The following is an 18520-nucleotide window of genomic DNA, read 5'->3' as shown; positions in this document are numbered from 1 at the left end:
ATTGAATATAGCTTATTATTAACTTACAAACTACATTTCTTTTTTCATAACTTATCCTGTATAAGTAAAATATCAAGAAAAAACCTGTTGATAATGTATCTACGAGTCTTCCGATGATAAACGACGGGTCTTAATACGGGTGACAATTGTCCCACTTGCATTTTTTTTTAGCTGGTTTGGTGTAGTTTTGATCGCAACATGCCTTTCTGCTTCGATTGTCCCTGTAGTAGTTTGACCTCGATGGTATTTTGACTTGTGTGTCGATAGTGACCATTTCGTTTTGAACCGAGCCTCACACATGGCACATACGTAGGAATCCTGCAAAGCGAAATGTTTGGCCTGCCGGTGTCGCTTCATAGCATTCATGGAGCAGAATGTACGTCGACATTCCGGGCACTTATGCAGCTTTTCATCGGAGACGATTTCAATTTTTTGTAAACTCACTGCAAAAGTAAGAAGAATATACATTTATATTTATACATATATATATATATATATATATATATACATTTATATAGAGAAAATTTTACAATCAGCTGCGGAAAAAGAATTTTATTTTTGGGAAAATTGGAATTTAGGATATGTTTTTAGTATACAGAGCAGATTCCTATGCTATTTATTGAAATGATTTGGAATATTCGCCCTCGGCATCAATAACGATCTCGATCCGGCTCCAAAACTTGAACCTAGTCCAATCGGGCGCCTTTGTAGCGGTCAAAGCGAACATCGATGGTGTAGTGGGTGGTGAGAGGAAAAAATTAAATCAGGTAATGATTATTGTTCTGTTGGCAGCATTGTAGCAATACCTCGCTGATACGGGGGTGGATTCGAAGCCTCTAGAAGGTTAACATAATCTCTCCTCCTCCTACTCTTACTCAATACGTCCCCGTCGTACAGAACGGTAACATGCCTCTCAATTATCCAAGCTTGGGTATACGGGGAAACCCAACCCCTTGGGCGGATGGGCTGCATGGTTAAATTGAGAGGGGGATAGATGATGGATCTTTATAATTCTACCTGGAAGCGTCTATTCTCCATGTTAGGAGCGGCTTCCTCCAGCGTATGCTCCTTTCAGAAGGGCTACGCTGGCTTCTCCCGTCTTGGTTTACCACAGGACTATAAAATGCCAGCGAGCGTATGCCCTGCGGCAAAACTTGAGGTTAGGGAAGAGGCCTTGGAAGTCACCCATGTAAAAAAACACCAAAGCAACGAACAGTCAACAAGAAGAAGAACCGTATCGGACCAATCGATTTATTCCCACAATATTCACTCTATTTTTAACTATTGTCAATACTATCAGTAAAAACTCAACACAACACACACATGTTTGACAACTCTAAATTATTTGTGATATAATAATTAATATGCTGAATTTAAGCGTGTATACCGATACGTAGCCTTATATTCCCTGTGTGGAATATTCCAGAACCGAACGAACGATACAGTTGTAACCAGCTTTGATGCACGTGGGGTTGCGGAATTCATTAGTTGTCCGGATAACCACGCCAAGTATATAACACAACAAAATCAAATAACAAAAAACAAAATCTCACGTACACTTTCAAGTACGGTCTAAAGTGACTTTTATGTTCAACCCGACTACATAAAACACAAAGATAAATGGAAACGGTCTTGCAAGGGTTCGCAGCCTTTATGTCCACTACGCTAATTTTCTCGCTCATGCTTATAGCCTCATTCTCGCTCCTACATATTATCATTCTTTATCCATACTCTAGTGCCGCTCTGTGTTTGTTGGTGAAATCGTCCCGGTTAATCCGCCTGCGTTTCATCGTTATGACAGCTGTTTGTTTATCAACACTGCATTAAACCACATGTGAAAACTTGTCAACAGACCTCGTAGCTCTCTGTGAGAGAGATTCGGTGGCTAGGGAACGATGCGCTCAAAAGGCGTGGTAAGCAATGCTACGACATTTATTACAGCGGCCACCACCGCGAGTACTCGGAACGGGTTTCGCCGTAGGTCCCCGACTGAATCCCGCAATCATAGATTTCAAGCCTTTAAACGATTGGCTATGCACCCTGCGCATACGAGGCAAATTCATAAACAGAAATTCATAAATGTTCACGCCCAAACCGTTAGCACAAGAAGCGTTATACGGCTAGTAAAAAGCCGTCATAAAAAAAATCAAATAAAAATGTTCACAACCCAACTAAAATAAAAAAGGTATAAGATAATGACTTATTTTACGGCCGCCTCGCAAAAATCATCTATACGTGCATATCATCTCAACATCTTCAAGGGACGATCACAAGACTCATCTTCAAGACTTTAATGCCAAAGTAGGCAGGGAGCCAATGTACCGCCAATACACTGACTATCATAGTATGCATGAGCACAGCAACGATAATGGTAGTAGATTGGCCCAGTTCGCTGCAGAGATTGTTCGCTCGTCGGTCGTCGAAAGTACCAATTTAGCGCGCAGGGACATCCACAAGATCACGAGGGTGTCCCAAGATGGAGACACCCTCAACCAGATACTCCACGTGTTAGTAAGCCGCCGACGATAATCGAGACTGTTATTGGGCATCCACACTAATGATGCGAATAGTTCCGAAAATTGAGGAACGGAACGAACCTGCCAATCTGGAGAAAAAGAACGGAACGCGGAACGCAGGTTCAAGATAAGCTGCCCTGATTAAGCTTTTTTTCAGTGGCTTTCAGATAACTTAAAAGTATCCATTGAATATTGTTTAATATCTTATATGTGCAATAATCAAACATTTCCAATTCAAACAAGTTAAATAATAGTTTATTGGATGAGTAAAACTAATATACTACTTAAAGAAAAATGCTTTACTTAAATAACACACTACATGGTAGCGTATAACAAATACATATAGTGTTAAGCTGTTTTCGTAGGGTTGACATGACACTGTACGGTGCACTACCGGAGAGACAAATTTAATTACACTACAGCGATGAAGAGAGTCGAATTTCATTGCGGTGCACTACCGGAGAGTGCACTATAATTGTCTATAAGAATAGCGCTATTCCACGGGCCAATAAACGGTGTTCAATAAGTTATTGCGGAAGGCCAAACTTGTGGTACACGTCCACGACCACGTACAAAGATCTAATTTTAAAATTCAAGAGTGTTCATTGAAGATGCATGCGCAACGAGCAGCTTAGCACTCAACACATATCAATTTATTGATTGCCACAATTCAGTCAAAATAACGCAAGAATCCCATAAGATGTACATGGCAGAAGAAAGGCAATTCATTCATTACGTTTACCAATAGCACAGGATTCTCCCTTTTAAATTTTGGCGATCAACTTCTCACCTCACCAAAAATCTCTATCCTTTTCTGGCTTCATGGCGATGGTGTTGTACCGTTATCTCTGTGATAGTGTATGACTTGGGCTGTTATCAATCACATGGACAGAATATGTATGTGTATCCATACTAGGAACCAGCAAAAGAAAAGAGAACGACGTTTTACACCAAATATAAAAGAACGCTGAGAGAAACAGGTTCAGATTTCACCTGCTTCCTTTATACTTGGCAAATCGGCCCATCGTATGAAAGAGAGCAAATCATCGAGCGTTCCAGAACGGATCGAAAAGAACGCTGAGAGAAACGGGTTCATATTGAACCTGGATGATTTGTTTACAGCAAACCGACTCATCAAATCAAAGATAGTAGAATGTCGAGCGTTCTAGGTCGGACCGCAAAGAGCACTGAGAGCAACCGGTTCAGCACAGATCGCAGAGAACGCTGATAGCAGCCGGTTCAGATCGGATCGATAAGATCGTTCATAGCAGCCGATTCAGGTCGGATCGCAAGGAACGGTGGGAGCAACAGGTTCAGTTTGAACTTACTTGGGTTAAAATTAAGGATAATTTAAGTTTGAAACGCACCGCGCATCACTAATCCACACACTTTGGGCTAGCCCGCTATATTTTTTTCTTTTTCTCAGTTTAAAATAACTGAGTCAATTTTGGTCTTCGATCTGCATGGCAAACCCTAGCCTCCTGTCATACCGTACTATCAAAATTTTAACAGCCGCGCAACAAATGTAAACAAGGCATAAAGCTATCCGGTCGCGTAGATTAAAGTAGCTCAGTTCTACCAATCAACCTACTTTTTTCTTTTGTTTAAAAATATTTAAAATTAGTTCATATGCGTTCAAAATTATTTTGTTTCGATTGGCATTAATATGTAGTGATCGTTGCGACATCTATGCGTCAGGCACGGGAACCACTCCACTCACTTAGCATAGTTCCAAACCGTATCAACCAGGAACTAGGATCTAGCTAGGTGATAAGATCGGATGCGTCGATCTGATTACGAGAGAGGATCGGATGCGCCGAAGATAGGATCGGGTCGCCGATCTAATGAAGAGAGACGATAGGATCGAGTGCGTCGATCGAGTTAGGGACGGACCACTTCTCACACGCAACTGAACCAAAGCACACGTGCCAATAAACGTATCACAAAAGTATACAGAATATATAACAAGTGGTGACCCCGACGTGATACAAGTGAAACACAAAAAGTTTTTTCAGCTCGGTGCTTATTTGCTCTCGTTTGTCTCGTTTTCGTGCCCGCGAGTGATTATCGTGCACGCCAGTGAGAGTTGTGCCGCGAGTGATACTCGATTCCGCTAGTGATCCGTTCCGTCGTTATTCTGCCAATCGCGATTCGTGTGCTGAAACAGCCAGTGTCTCCCCACTTTCGTCGAGATACAGCTTCGTCGAGACCATCACGGTGACGTCGGACTAGACGCTGGCACCCTGCGCAGCCATCGCGAATCTGCACCAGACGGACGGACCACGCGGTCCGGCCATCGCGATAAGCCGTCGGAGAAGACGCACCCACGCGGTTCGGCCATCGCGATTCCACGTCGAACAAGACGCAACCCAGTGCACAATGGGCATTTGCCGGGATGAAATTCAAAAAATCAACTTTGTAATAGCGCAATTCCGAATAATAGGTTTTAATACTAAGGGTTAAACTAAGAAAAATACCAAATATGAGCTCTTTATCTGTTCTGGTTATCTAGAAAACACCTCTCAAAGTCGAGATTTGTTAAAAAAACGCAGAAAAATCTTCACTTTTTTGGAAAACTTTGAACCTTTGTAACTTTTTCAAATATTAACCGATTTTGATAAGTTTAGACATTTTATAAAGGATATTTAGTCAGTTTTATAAACACATGAAAAATTTTGAGCTAAGTTAATTTTATGCAAAAATATACGATAATAACTGAAGAAACCTCCTGAAAATTTTCATCATTTTAATTTTTGACTTGATGCCATTATAAAAGTGGCGTAGAGTGGCGTTGTCTCATACATGGCACATCATAGTTGTAATATATATACTATCAATCTGTGAAGAAATATTCTGCGAAAGTTTGCAAACGCGAATATTATTGAAGTTTTTTCACATCAACTTTTTCTAAAAACAGACACATGCGTAACTAGGTGGCTCCATAGATGCCTAGTGCAGCGTAATTAGTGTATTCTACAAAAATATATTCTACGTGCTTTTGATCAACTTTCATTTCCATTACGAAGCTGTGTATTTTAGTTTCAGATCATGTACTTATCTAATATGTAAATTTCTATTCTAACCTAACTTTATTATTAAATATAATGAAGCAAATCATAACCAAATACCTTTTGGTCCTACTGCAGATTATAGAAGGATATAAGGAAAATAATTCTTAAATTATACGCATAACAGGAAAACGTTATGAATGCAGTAGCATCTATTGGCGTTTTGGGAGAAGAAACTCCCAAAACTCATGACAAACTAAATATAAGGATAGAGGGGAGATGCTACAAAGAATATTTTGCAAGAAAGAAAATGCATCCAGAAGGACATTTTGTATAATGAGCTGTATTCCTCTGATTCGTTAACCAGTTCAATATCAGTAGCTACACGCACTAAAACAAAGACAGGGTTTAACTTTACAAATGAAGTAAATACTTAGTTTGTAGCTATCGTCCAATTTTGATTATTTCAGATAGTTGTAAAACCAAGAAGGATTTTTAGTTTTATTACCCCTTCTGAAGGCAGTACAGCACTTGGAAAAGTATTGGATGAATATTCAAAGACAAACAATATGTGCTGCTTTTCATTACGAATTTGGGAAGTACTTTATTTCAATGTACCTGCTCTATCTAATTATTTAAATGCCTTTATTCATGTCTTTAGAAAAGTGAACTAGACGTCAGGAGCTTGTAATAGCATCCACCTAAGTTGTGTATGTAAATTTTTTAATATTTGTACTACCTGTGAGTAAAAGTGACGAGAATTAGCTACAATTGTCCTATACAAAGCAGAAAAAATTATCTTATTCAAAATTATTATGTTTTGTTTATATATTATTATTATTATTATTCATTTAATCTTCATTATGGAACATTAAAGTATATTTTAAAATGGTTTATACTATTAGCAACAAATAATACAAGAAAAAAAAACACACTCAAAATTAATGAAACTAAGCAAAGATCCCTTAAAACACTATTTTATGTAGCGCCACCTGGTGGTATGGATGCGAACTACAAATAAAATGTTATTTACTATCATGATACTTTACTACAAACGATAAAAACTAACAATTTCTGCAAAAATAATTTTATCCCGCAATTTGTTCTAAACTGCCCATTGTGCAGTGGTGTAATTTAACTTCGGACGAAACGTGCCACGCGGTGCAGCCACTGTGTACAACGAACGTGACGTACAAGGTGCGCCTACGCCTATATACATATATATATATATATATATATATATATATATATATATATATATATATATATATATATATATATATATATATATATATATATATATATATATATATATATATATACATTTATATATATATATATATATAAATATATATATATATATATATATATATATATATATATATATATATATATATATATATATATATATATATATATATATATATATATATATATATATATATATATATATATATATATATATATATATATATATATATATATATTTATATATATATATAAATGTATATATATATATATATATATATATATATATATATATATATATATATATATATATATATATAATTATTATATGATCGTTGATTGGGTGTGTCCGGAAATATTATATCTCAGTTAGGATAGTCTTTTTTTTCTCTATCATTATTATTACTAGTATTATTCTAAATATTCATTCATTTATTTTATCATTATTGCGTTTTTTTTTTCAATTTACATTTCTTGGTTTTCGACCAATTTTATATTTTCCAAAAGAGAAACATTTAAACACGATTACTCTGTTAAAAGTCACGGGAAAAGGATTTAGTTTTTACTATGAATGAACAGAGTGGTAAAGTTTCGGTTACCGTGAGTGGGGAACCTTCTAAAGTGCCAAAAACGCAACCATGCTCGCCGTGACGCAGCGAACCTCAACCAGAGATCGAAAAAATTTCTATGAAGCTTCCTGAATTCTGGGAGGATGCACCGGACGTTTGGTTTGCCCAAGCTGAGGCAGAATTTGAAATTTCAAAAATCATTCGCGAAAGAACAAAATATTCGTACTGGTTGGGCGCTTTACCGAAACAAATACTGGTAAAAGTGATTGACGTGTTGAAAAAACCCGATGTGGACAACCCTTACACCTCACTCAAACATCATATTTTGAAAAGAGTTACTCAAAGTGAAGAGGCAAGATTAACAAAATTGCTCTATCACGTGGAGATTGGTGACAGGACCCCTTCGGACTTGTTCCGCCATATGGTGCAGTTAGCAGGAGATTCGAGTATGGTAGGTTCGGCCCTCATTCAGAAACTATGGAAATCGAGGTTGCCCAAAGCAATAGAAACGGCACTAATAGCAGTTGACACAAAGGAACAAGAAGAACAGCTGCGGATCGCAGACAGACTGTGGGAGTGCGCTCAAGTGGGAATGGTAGCAGAGGTAAAGAATAAGAGTGAATCTGACTTTGATACACAAAATACCACCTCTGAATTAAAGGCGGAAATCCGCGAGCTTCGCGAGGCAATTAAAAAATTGACTTTTCAAGAGCGAGGAAGAAGCCCATCGCGCTCTCAAAGTGGTCGTGCTAGGCAACGTTCCAAGTCTGCTCGGTCAACCTCACAGTCGCGCATGTGCTGGTACCATTTTCGGTTTGGAAAAGACGCCGAAAAATGTGTTGCACCATGCACCTTCAGCAAAAATAACAAAAAAAACTAACGAACTCGCGTGAACTAGCGGATGTCCCGCGAGCTCACATTAGCTTCTCGCCCCGTCTTTTTATCGAGGACGAAATGTCCAAATTAACATTTTTGGTCGATACAGGAGCTGATGTGTCTGTAATTCCGCACACCATGATAGAAAAGGCAACGCGTAAAACAGAGGCAATGCTCACCGCAGCCAACGGCAGTGCCATTGCAACGTATGGTACGATGCTGCTAAGAGTAAGCCTCGGATTACGACGTGTTTTTAGCCATATATTTATGGTGGCTGCAGTCAATCGACCTATATTGGGAGCAGATTTTCTTTTTAGTAATGATATCGCAGTAGACTTGAAGCGACGCAAGTTAGTAGATTCGTCTACTCACATTACTGCTCAAGGGAGAATTGCTCAGGTTGACACGCCTACACCTAAACATTTTTCACATGAAACTTCCGCATTCACGAAGGTGTTAGAAGAGTTTTCAAATCTACTGGAGCCTCCGAATTTCAATGAGCCAGTGCGTCATTTGGTCCAACACCACATCGAGACCAAAGGGACTCTTCCCTTCTCAAGGCCTCGGCGCCTGGACCCCACAAAACAGAAAATTGCACAGGCAGAGTTTCAACAGATGTTGCAACTAGGAATCTGCCGTGTGTCATCATCACCTGTTTCGTCACCTCTACATATGATGCCTAAATCGAATCAGGATTGGAGACCGTGTGGTGATTATCGCCGACTCAATGCCATCACCACACCAGACCGATATCCAATTCCCCATGTACAGGACTTCACCATGAACCTCAACGGGTGCACATTTTTTTCAAAGTTGGATATAATCAGAGCCTACCACCTGATTCCGGTTGCAGAAGAGGACATTCACAAAACTGCAATCACCACACCGTTCGGATTATTCGAATTTGTTCGAATGCCGTTCGGCCTTAGAAATGCTGGACAGACATTCCAGCGATTCATGAACACCATATTCAGTGATTTAGATTTCGTTTTCATTTATATAGACGATATCCTTATTGCCAGTCCAACAAAGGAAAAACACGTGGAACACCTTCGAATAGTGTTGAAGCGTCTCTCAGAGAACGGCGTAAGGATAAAATCGTCGAAGTGCCGTTTCGGGGTAAGCGAGATAGAATTTCTCAGCCACCGCATAACGGCCGAGGGCATTATTCCTTGCCCAAGCAAAATAATTGCTATCAGAGATTTTCCGACCCCAACTACAGTTAAACAGGCCCAACGCATAGTTGGAATGTAGAACTATTACCACCGGTTTATTAAAAATGTTTCGGAAAACTGCGTCCTATTCACCAACTAATAGCTGAGCATAGCAACAAAAAAAAAAAAAAAGATTTTTGAATGGTCTCAAGAATGTGAGAAAGCATTGCAATCCATAAAAATAGACCTTGAAAAAACGACCTTGCTGGCCCATCCCATCAGTGATGCCAAACTATCGGTCTCAACGGATGCCTCCAATTACGCCGTCGGCGCTGTTCTCGAACAGACAACAAACGGCAAGCGAGTACATTTAGCGTTCTTTTCAAAAACCTTATCGCCAACGGAAACAAGATACTCGACTTACGATCGCGAATTACTTGCGATAGTTCTCGCTATTAAACATTTCAGACATTTTCTTGAAGGCAGATCTTTTGCGGTATATACCGATCATTAATCGCTGATTTCAGCATTAACTTCCAAATCGGAAAAATCACCTCGACAAAGTCGCCAGCTAGATTTTATTTCCCAATATACCTCTGATATACGCTATATTACGGGAGATAGCAATGTGATAGCTGATGCACTCTCAAGGATAGGGGAAACAGAGGCAATCACGAGAAATAGCTACGAAATTTTTTCTAGAGAACAGAAAAATGATGAACAACTAGTGAAGCTCATGCATAGTGCAACAAAAGTTTTGCGACTCGACGGTGGATGTTGGATCCCAGTTACCACAGGGATAATGGAACACATAGCAACACATAGAAAGCATAGCAACCATGCGGTATAAAAGGAGCCGATAGCTCATCACCGATTTACTCTTAAGTTGACTTTCAAATACAAAACTTTAACTAGAACCTGTTTGCAATAGTCCGAGTAGTTCGGACATATCAATTTGGCGACGAGGATTTTGAAATTTTGAAGCACAACGAAACAAGCGATGGCAGAACTACAGCAAGCAATCCTTTTGATGACGGAACTCCTGCAGAAGCTGGCACAGCCGAACAATACGGAGCAAACTCTCGAATCCTTGGCAACCAACATCAGTGAATTTTCGTTCGACCCGGAAAATGGAATCACTTTCGAAAAGTGGTACAGCCGGTATACGGATCTTTTCGAATCGGATGCCAAGAATTTAGACGATTCCGCCAAGGTACGCCTGCTGTTAAAGAAGTTGGACACACCATCCCACGTCAGGTACGTCAACTTCATCTTGCCAAAGCTTCCCAAAGACGTCGATTTTGCTGGCACCGTCAAGATACTATCGCAAATGTTCGGCACACACACCTCCATTTTTAACAAGCGGTACCAGTGCCTCCAGCTAGAAAAATCTGAAGCGGAGGACATCATTAGCTACGCAGGGAAGGTGAATCGTTCATGCGAAGATTTCGACTTCAAAAATATGAACATCGATCAGTTCAAGTGCTTGGTGTTTGTGAGTGGCCTTAAGGGTCATGCCTACGCCGACACGCGACCAAGGCTTCTTTCTCGGATTGAGTGTGAAACAGCAGAAGCACCCGTGAATCTTCAGACCTTGATTAACGAATATCAACGACTCGTTAATCTCATGGAGGACACATCGATGATTGAGCGTCAGTCAAGCTCGAAGCAAGCGGTTCACGTTGTCCACAAGAAGGGAAGTTTTCATCATCCACACACTTCAAAACCGGAAGGTAAGCTGCCTCGCACCCCTTGTTGGCAATGCGGACAAATGGATTTTGTCCGGAACTGTCCATTTTCGGAGCACCAGTGCAAACAGTGCAACCGAATTGGCCACAAGGAAGGCTATTGCGGCTGTTATTCCAAACGGCAGACAGTTCCAGGTGGAGGGGAAAAGAAAAAATCGAATCAGTCACCATCGAATCAGCCATCAAATCAGCAAACGAATCAGCCAGCAAATAGACAAAACAACCCTCGGAAAGTCAACGCTAGAGGAGTATACATCGTGAACCACATCGTGAACCACATTGCTAACCGCTCCAGCAACCGAAAGTACGTGCATACTTTGATCAACGGCGTGGCTACCAGGCTCCAACTGGACACAGCAAGCGATATCACGGTGATATCAAAGCAAACCTGGAACAACTTGGGTAACCCTTCAATCATCAAACCGACGATCCAAGCAATCAACGCGTCGGGCAAACCACTTCATCTGATGGGTGAGTTCCAGTGCGACGTCAGCATCAACGGAAAAACTGCTCGAGGCAGATGTTTCGTCACGACGACTGCCAACCTCAACCTTCTCGGTATCGACTGGATTGACTTGTTCAAGCTGTGGTCAGTTCCTCTCGACTCCGTTTGCAATCAAGTAACGACGAAGTCGATCGATCAGCAGATTAGTGAATTTCGAGCAAAGCATGCAAATGTTTTCAATGATTCACTGGGACACTGCAGGAAATTGAAGGTAAAGCTTTTTCTCAAACCAAATGCTTAACCTATTTTCTGTCCAAAGCGCCCAGTTCCTTTCAACACCATTCCATTGGTCGATGCTGAACTCACACGGTTACAATCATTGGGCATCCTCGAACCTGTCGATTTCTCCGAATGGGCTGCTCCCATCGTGGCAGTGCGCAAACCTAACGGTCGAGTGCGCATATGTGCAGACTACTCGACGGGGCTAAACGAGGCGTGGAACCAAATCACTATCCGCTTCCGACGCCGGAGGAAATTTTCGCCCAACTCAACGGCAGCACCGTCTTCAGCATCGTCGATCTTTCCGATGCGTATCTGCAGCTTGAGGTGGATGACGACTCCAAGAAGCTGCTCACAATCAACACGCATCGAGGTTTGTTCCGGTTCAATCGCATGGCTCCCGGAGTGAAATCTGCGCCGGACGTATTCCAACGTGTGGTGGATGGAATGATAGCAGATATACCTGGTGTCCGCTCTTTCATCGATGATGTCATCGTGTTTGGAAAGGACATCAGCTCACACGCAATGTCACTCAACCTACTCTTCCAGCGGCTCAAAGAGTATGGTTTCAACGTGAAGGCTGAGAAGTGTCATTTCTTTCAATCACAACTCGGCTATTTGGGGCACATTGTGGACAAACAAGGCATTCGTCCAGACCCCGAGAAAGTGAAGGCTATCGCTGCACTCCCACCGCCAACCAATGTTCCCGAGCTTCGATCGTACCTGGGTGCGGTCAACTTCTACGGTAGGTTCGTACGCAACATTCACAAATTGCGGCATCCAATGGACCAGCTGTTGAAAAAGGACGTGAAATGGCAGTGGACATCGGCATGCCAACAGGCTTTCGACCAGTTCAAAAGGACGCTTCAATCAAACCTGCTGCTAATGCATTACGACCCTAAGCTTCCAATCATCGTGGCTGCGGATGCATCAAGCACAGGCATCGGGGCAGTCATCCTTCACCAGTTCCCTGATGGCAGCATGAAGGCAGTACAACACGCATCGAGGACGCTCGCACCCGCGGAGCGTAACTATGGACAACCAGAGAAGGAATCGCTTGCGTTGGTCTATGCAGTGACCAAATTCCACAAGTATTTGTTGGGACGCCATTTCACACTGCTGACTGACCACAAGCCACTACTTTCCATCTTCGGTTTTAAGAAGGGGATTCCCCTACACACTGCGAAGCGACTACAACGGTGGGCTCTCACGATGCTGAATTACGACTTCGAGATTCAGCATGTATCCACCAACGAATTCGGATGTGCAGATCTGTTGTCCCGACTGATCGACCAGACCATCCAACCCGAAGAAGAATACGTTATCGCTGCGCTGAGCTTTGAGAAAGATTTGGTAAGCATTCTTGCTGACACAACAGAAAAGGTTCCTGTTTCATTCGCAGCATTGCAAAAGGCTACAACAACCGACGCCACACTCCAATCTATTGCTCAACACATACGCAACGGATGGCCCAGCTGCTCCAAGAACCTTTCCGCTGCAGTTCAACTGTATTTTCTACGACGGGAATCGCTCACCATGATTGACAGATGTGTCATGTTCGGCAACAGAGTCATCGTTCCGGCCCAGTTTCGACGAAGGATCCTGCAACAGTTTCATCGAGGCCATCCGGGAATTGTTCGGATGAAGGCAATTGCACGAAGCTTTGTGTACTGGCCTGGCATCGATAACGAAATTGAGGACTTCGTAAAACGCTGCAATCCGTGTTCGACTGCTGGCAAGACTCCCACCAAGACCACGTTGGAATCTTGGCCAGTACCTACCAAACCATGGTCGAGGATCCATATCGACTACGCAAGTCCGGTAAATGGAGTTTACTTCCAGATCATAGCGGATCCCTACTCCAAGTGGCCTGAGGTATACATGACCAAAACAACAACAGCGAAAGCCACGATCAAAATGTTGAAGCAATCATTCGCAACATTCGGAGTTCCGGAAGTAATCGTTTCGGACAACGGCACCCAGTTTTCAAGCCACGAATTCCTGACGTTCTGCACTAGTGAAGGTATTCAACATATTCGAATTGCTCCATACCATCCACAATCTAACGGTCTTGCTGAAAGATTTGTGGACACGTTGAAAAGAAGCCTTCGAAAAATTCATTCGGGGGTTGAGACGCTCGAAGAAGCTCTAGTCACTTTCTTACAAGTGTTGATGACAGCGCCGCATAATTAGGTCATCACGGCCTGGGAACTGACCGACCGAACGAAAACAATTGTAAGCAAATCTAATGTAAACAATATCGACCAAATAAAAACTGCTGATCGCGATCGATCAGCAGAAAATTAGTATATAAGTTAGGAATAAGCATGAATAAATCGACTTTCAAGCACAAGAACTCAAAGACTTGTTTGTCAAAGTTGTTTGTCTGTTCCAAGCCAAGTCGGACGGTAAAATCGTCCTGTCTTGGCGCTTCCCAACGAGTTCAGACTCGGTGCGGAAAATATATGGTGGCTCCAGAGAGGATTAGTAGAGACCTCGCAACGTACAAGTCGGAGGTTAACTTCCGATCTTGAAACCCAGAGTCGGCAGGAACATAAAAGTCGGAGGTTAGCTTCCGATCTTGACGAACGTATTCCTGACCGATAGAGAAAAACAACCGGCGCTCCAACGGAGGAAGGTTCGTAAAAGCGGAAAACATCGCGAATGTATAATAGTAGCCAAAAACGTAAAGTGCAACAAACCAACCGAGTGCAAAAAAAAAACGCCTGAAACAGTGCTTAAGAAGTCCAAGGTACAGAGACAGAATTCAGTAAGGCGCCGTACGATCATCGATATATTGTGATTGAATAAAGACACCGGTGGTAAAAAAACGACGTTCGCTATATCGTTTCGGTTGTACCACAGGTTTGTAAACAAAACAAAAAGGGTGTGTGTGTGCAGTGAAACGCAACCTCAGAAAGGGCGTTTAAAAACGGACGACCTGAGAACATCTGATCGAAAATCATTACGTAGCGTACTAGTAACAAAGTGCAGTGTAAACAATTACGCGTGTGGCACACATTCGCAGTGAGAACGTAGTAAAACCCACAAGACGCTAACGACCGCGGTTTACGGACGTTCCCGTAAAGCACCGGCAGTGTACTCCAATTACAACAACACAAGTAAATGTGCGGATCAAGAAAAGATCAACAGTTGGGGAGTGTAACAATACGGGACGTGCATACAAAAAAAAAATCTTCGAGCTAAACCGTATCCGGCTTTAGCATTTCCGGGAAACCACAAACATAAAGGTGTTGATAAGAGTGCGAACTAGTGGAGTAGTACGTGTCCAGCTTATTAACGTGTGTTGATACGGTGATCGGTAGCCAATGGTCATCGCCCCGGAAGACCCGATTATCCAACGAAAAAGCGTGGCGGCAATACTACCCAAGCAGCTGATCTGAAGGCGACCAGAAGACAGGGGTACTGACGACACCGCGGGGGATCATCTGAAGACGACCTCGAGCAGGACAAGCAGGGGCGTTGTAAGAGCAGCAACGACACGACGACACCCATCCAGATCGGCAGCGACAGCCCAGTTACTTTATCCACCGGTTACGCAAAGTGAGTAGTATGGATATCATATTTAAAAGCAACCCGAAAGGCAATTGCAAGCTATGCAAGAACCCCGATGAGTGGGACACACAAGTTAATTGTATAGAGTGTGACAGATGGTTACATCTCAAATGTCTGAAGCTAGAAGGTCCCGTTAAAAAATATGTGTGTCCAAAATGCTACACAATAGCTGAGGAACGCAAGGGAAATAGGGAGGCCTTAATGCAAACAGAGAGGCTACTAAAAGAAAAAACTGAAGCGGAAAAAAGAACTAGAGAAGAAAACGAAAGGTGTGAGAAGGAAATCGAAAGACTAGAAGACAAATTAAGAAATGAAGAAATACATAACCAATCCGACACAACTCACCTACAAGACGACCTACAGACACTTACAACAAACGTAAATAAAATGGCAAACTTGGGTTTTGCTCCACACAAGAAGACAGTTTTAAAACTTCCGGATTTCTATGGCAATTATAGAACATGGCCTCGTTTTAAACTACTGTTCGAAGAAACCACTCGAACAGAAAAATTTACGAATTTGGAAAACCTTACACGGCTCCAAATTCACCTTAAGGGAGATGCATTGCGATCCGTTAGCGGGTTGATGTTGAACCCAAGTAACGTGGATGCAATCTTGGAAAGATTGGGGAGGTTATATGGCAACCCAGTTAGCATTTTTAACGCCTTACTAAAAGACCTTATGGTGGTTAAACGGGCATCTTTGGAAAATCCATCTTCGATTATTGAGTTCTGTAACGCACTGAATAACATGGTGGAAAATATGACCATGTTGAACCAAACGGAGTACTTGATGGACCAAAGGCTCCTTACAGATCTGGTCGTAAAACTCTCTCCGGACCTTAAAACCAGGTGGCTCAGAGATTCACTTAACGAGGAAGGTGACAAAATCAAAACCTTGAAAGATTTCAGCAAATGGTTGAAACCAACAGAAGACGTGGCGATCACACTTCTTGCTATGGAAGGTGGTCAAAGAGACAGACCGGCGAGGACCAAACTTCAGCCAAATTCAGCCAGCCATCAAATTTCAAATAAAAGCTGTCTAATTTGCAGCCGTCCTCATGAAACCATATCTTGTTACAAGCTAAAGAATGCCTCAGTAAACGAACGATGGAAAATGCTGAAGGAGAAAAACGTTTGCACTAACTGCTGCAAATTCTCTAACCATGCGGCCATTAACTGTCGCTCAAGGCCGCAGTGTACAGTGGATGGTTGTGGACGACGACACAATACCATATTGCATGAAGAAAAATTCAACTCAATGGGCGCGGCGTCAAAAGCACATTTAAATTTTCATCAAAACTCGGAACAATACCTATTTCAAGTTCTGCCAATAACTGTCTATAACGAAAACAACTCCATCGAAACATTTGCATTGATAGACCCAGGATCCTCAACGAGCCTCATGACAGAAAGCCTAAGACAGAAACTAAATCTGCATGGCCCAAGGAAGCCGTTAACACTTTCGTGGACAAATGGATGCAACCAGGTAGAGGATACAAGCACGTCGGTATCTCTGAAACTCAGAGGTCCAAACGGCAGGCTGCTTTATGTCAAGGACATTAGGACAGTAAATGAACTGGACCTACCCACTCAAAGCATCAATGCAAACGTGTTGAAGAGAAAATTTTCCCACTTAAAGACGGTAAATATTTCAAGCTACAAAAATGCTAAACCCACCATTCTGTTAGGACTTCCACATGCTTATTACACGCAAGCTGTGGAGTCCAAATCAGGAGCGCCCAATGAACCAGTGGTACACAAAACACGCATTGGTTGGGTCGTTTTTGGAAAGTGCAGAGATGGTGATGCAAAAGAAAATCAACATCTTTTCACAATACAGGATAAGAAAGAGGAGGAAGAAAAGTCAATGAGGGACCTGATGAAAAGGTTTTTTTCAACAGAAAAATTTGGCGTAAGGGAAACCAAATTCACCCCAAAATCAAAGGACCATGAAAGAGCCCTAAGTGTAATGAATGACACACTGAAATATACAAATAATTAGTATGAGATTGGCCTACTTTGGAAAGATCCCAATGTATCCTTACCAAGCAGCTACGCACAGGCGCTAAGAAGGCTCGAAAGTCAAGAACGGAAAATGAAAGGTAATGACGAGATGAAAACCTGGTATAAAAATCAAATTACTGATTATGTTCAGAAAGGTTACGCTCGTAAACTAACACCATTTGAATTGCTGAATAGAGATCCAAAGATCAATTACATTCCCCATTTTATGGTCATCAATCCAAATAAGCCAACTCCAAAACCAAGACTGGTTTTCGATGCAGCTGCAAAGAACGAAGGGATTTCACTTAACTCTACTCTCTTGTCCGGACCAGACGCCACTACGTCAATTTTTGGAGTATTAATCCGCTTTCGCGAATACCCTATCGCCTGTTCAGGGGACATCAAGGAGATGTTCCATCAGATACGGATCCGCAAAGAAGATCAAGTGGCTCAACGATTTTTATTCAGGGATAATCCACGCAACGGACCCCAAGTATACGTTATGAACGTCATGACCTTCGGTGCCACATGCTCTCCTGCTTGTGCCCAGTTCGTTAAAAATGAAAACGCCTTAAAATATAAAGACAAATACCCCACTGCAGTGGAAGCAATAGTAAAAAACCACTATGTTGATGATTATCTTGATAGTTTTCGGACTGTCAATGATGCAATCAAGACTATTAACGAGGTTTGCCTCATACATGATAGAGCGCATTTCTAATTTCGTTTCTAACTATCAGGAGGTAATAAGAAGCATCCCAGATGATAAATCCTCACAACAAGAGCTGCTGCACATCTCTAATAAAGATATGAATTTTGAGAAAATTTTGGGGCAATACTGGGACAAAACAAACGATGTGTTAAGGTATAAGCTTAAGCATACCCCGTGTTCCATAATTTCAAAAAGAGAAATGCTAGACTACTTGATGAAAATATATGATCCATTGGGGCTAGCGGCAAACTATACTACGCAAGCGAAGGTCATCATCCAAGAAATTTGGAAAACAGAACTGGATTGGGATAGCCCAGTACCAGAACGCATAATGGAACAATGGCAAAGATGGAAGGAAAGAATAAAGGAACTAGAACACATAC

At 41.7% G+C, this 18520-nt stretch overlaps 1 protein-coding gene and 1 pseudogene across 1 annotated transcript in view; one reads left to right on the top strand and one right to left on the bottom strand.

Moving 5' to 3' along the window:
- Positions 1–332: 332 nt before the first annotated feature.
- Positions 333–18520, bottom strand: part of LOC120948551 (modifier of mdg4-like) — a 99830-nt gene continuing 81642 nt past the window's right edge. Inside the window, exon 7 of the transcript XR_005750965.2 lies at positions 333–443. The gene's annotated coding sequence lies outside the window, so the exon portion shown is untranslated. The remainder of the gene's footprint in view (positions 444–18520) is intronic.
- LOC120948200 (uncharacterized protein K02A2.6-like) lies at positions 10372–14203 on the top strand (annotated as a pseudogene).

This window comes from Anopheles coluzzii, chromosome X (assembly GCF_943734685.1).
Source record: "Anopheles coluzzii chromosome X, AcolN3, whole genome shotgun sequence".
Taxonomy (NCBI): domain Eukaryota; kingdom Metazoa; phylum Arthropoda; class Insecta; order Diptera; family Culicidae; genus Anopheles; species Anopheles coluzzii.
Note: the sequence above shows the minus strand (reverse complement) of the source record. Positions and strands in the feature narration are given on the sequence as shown.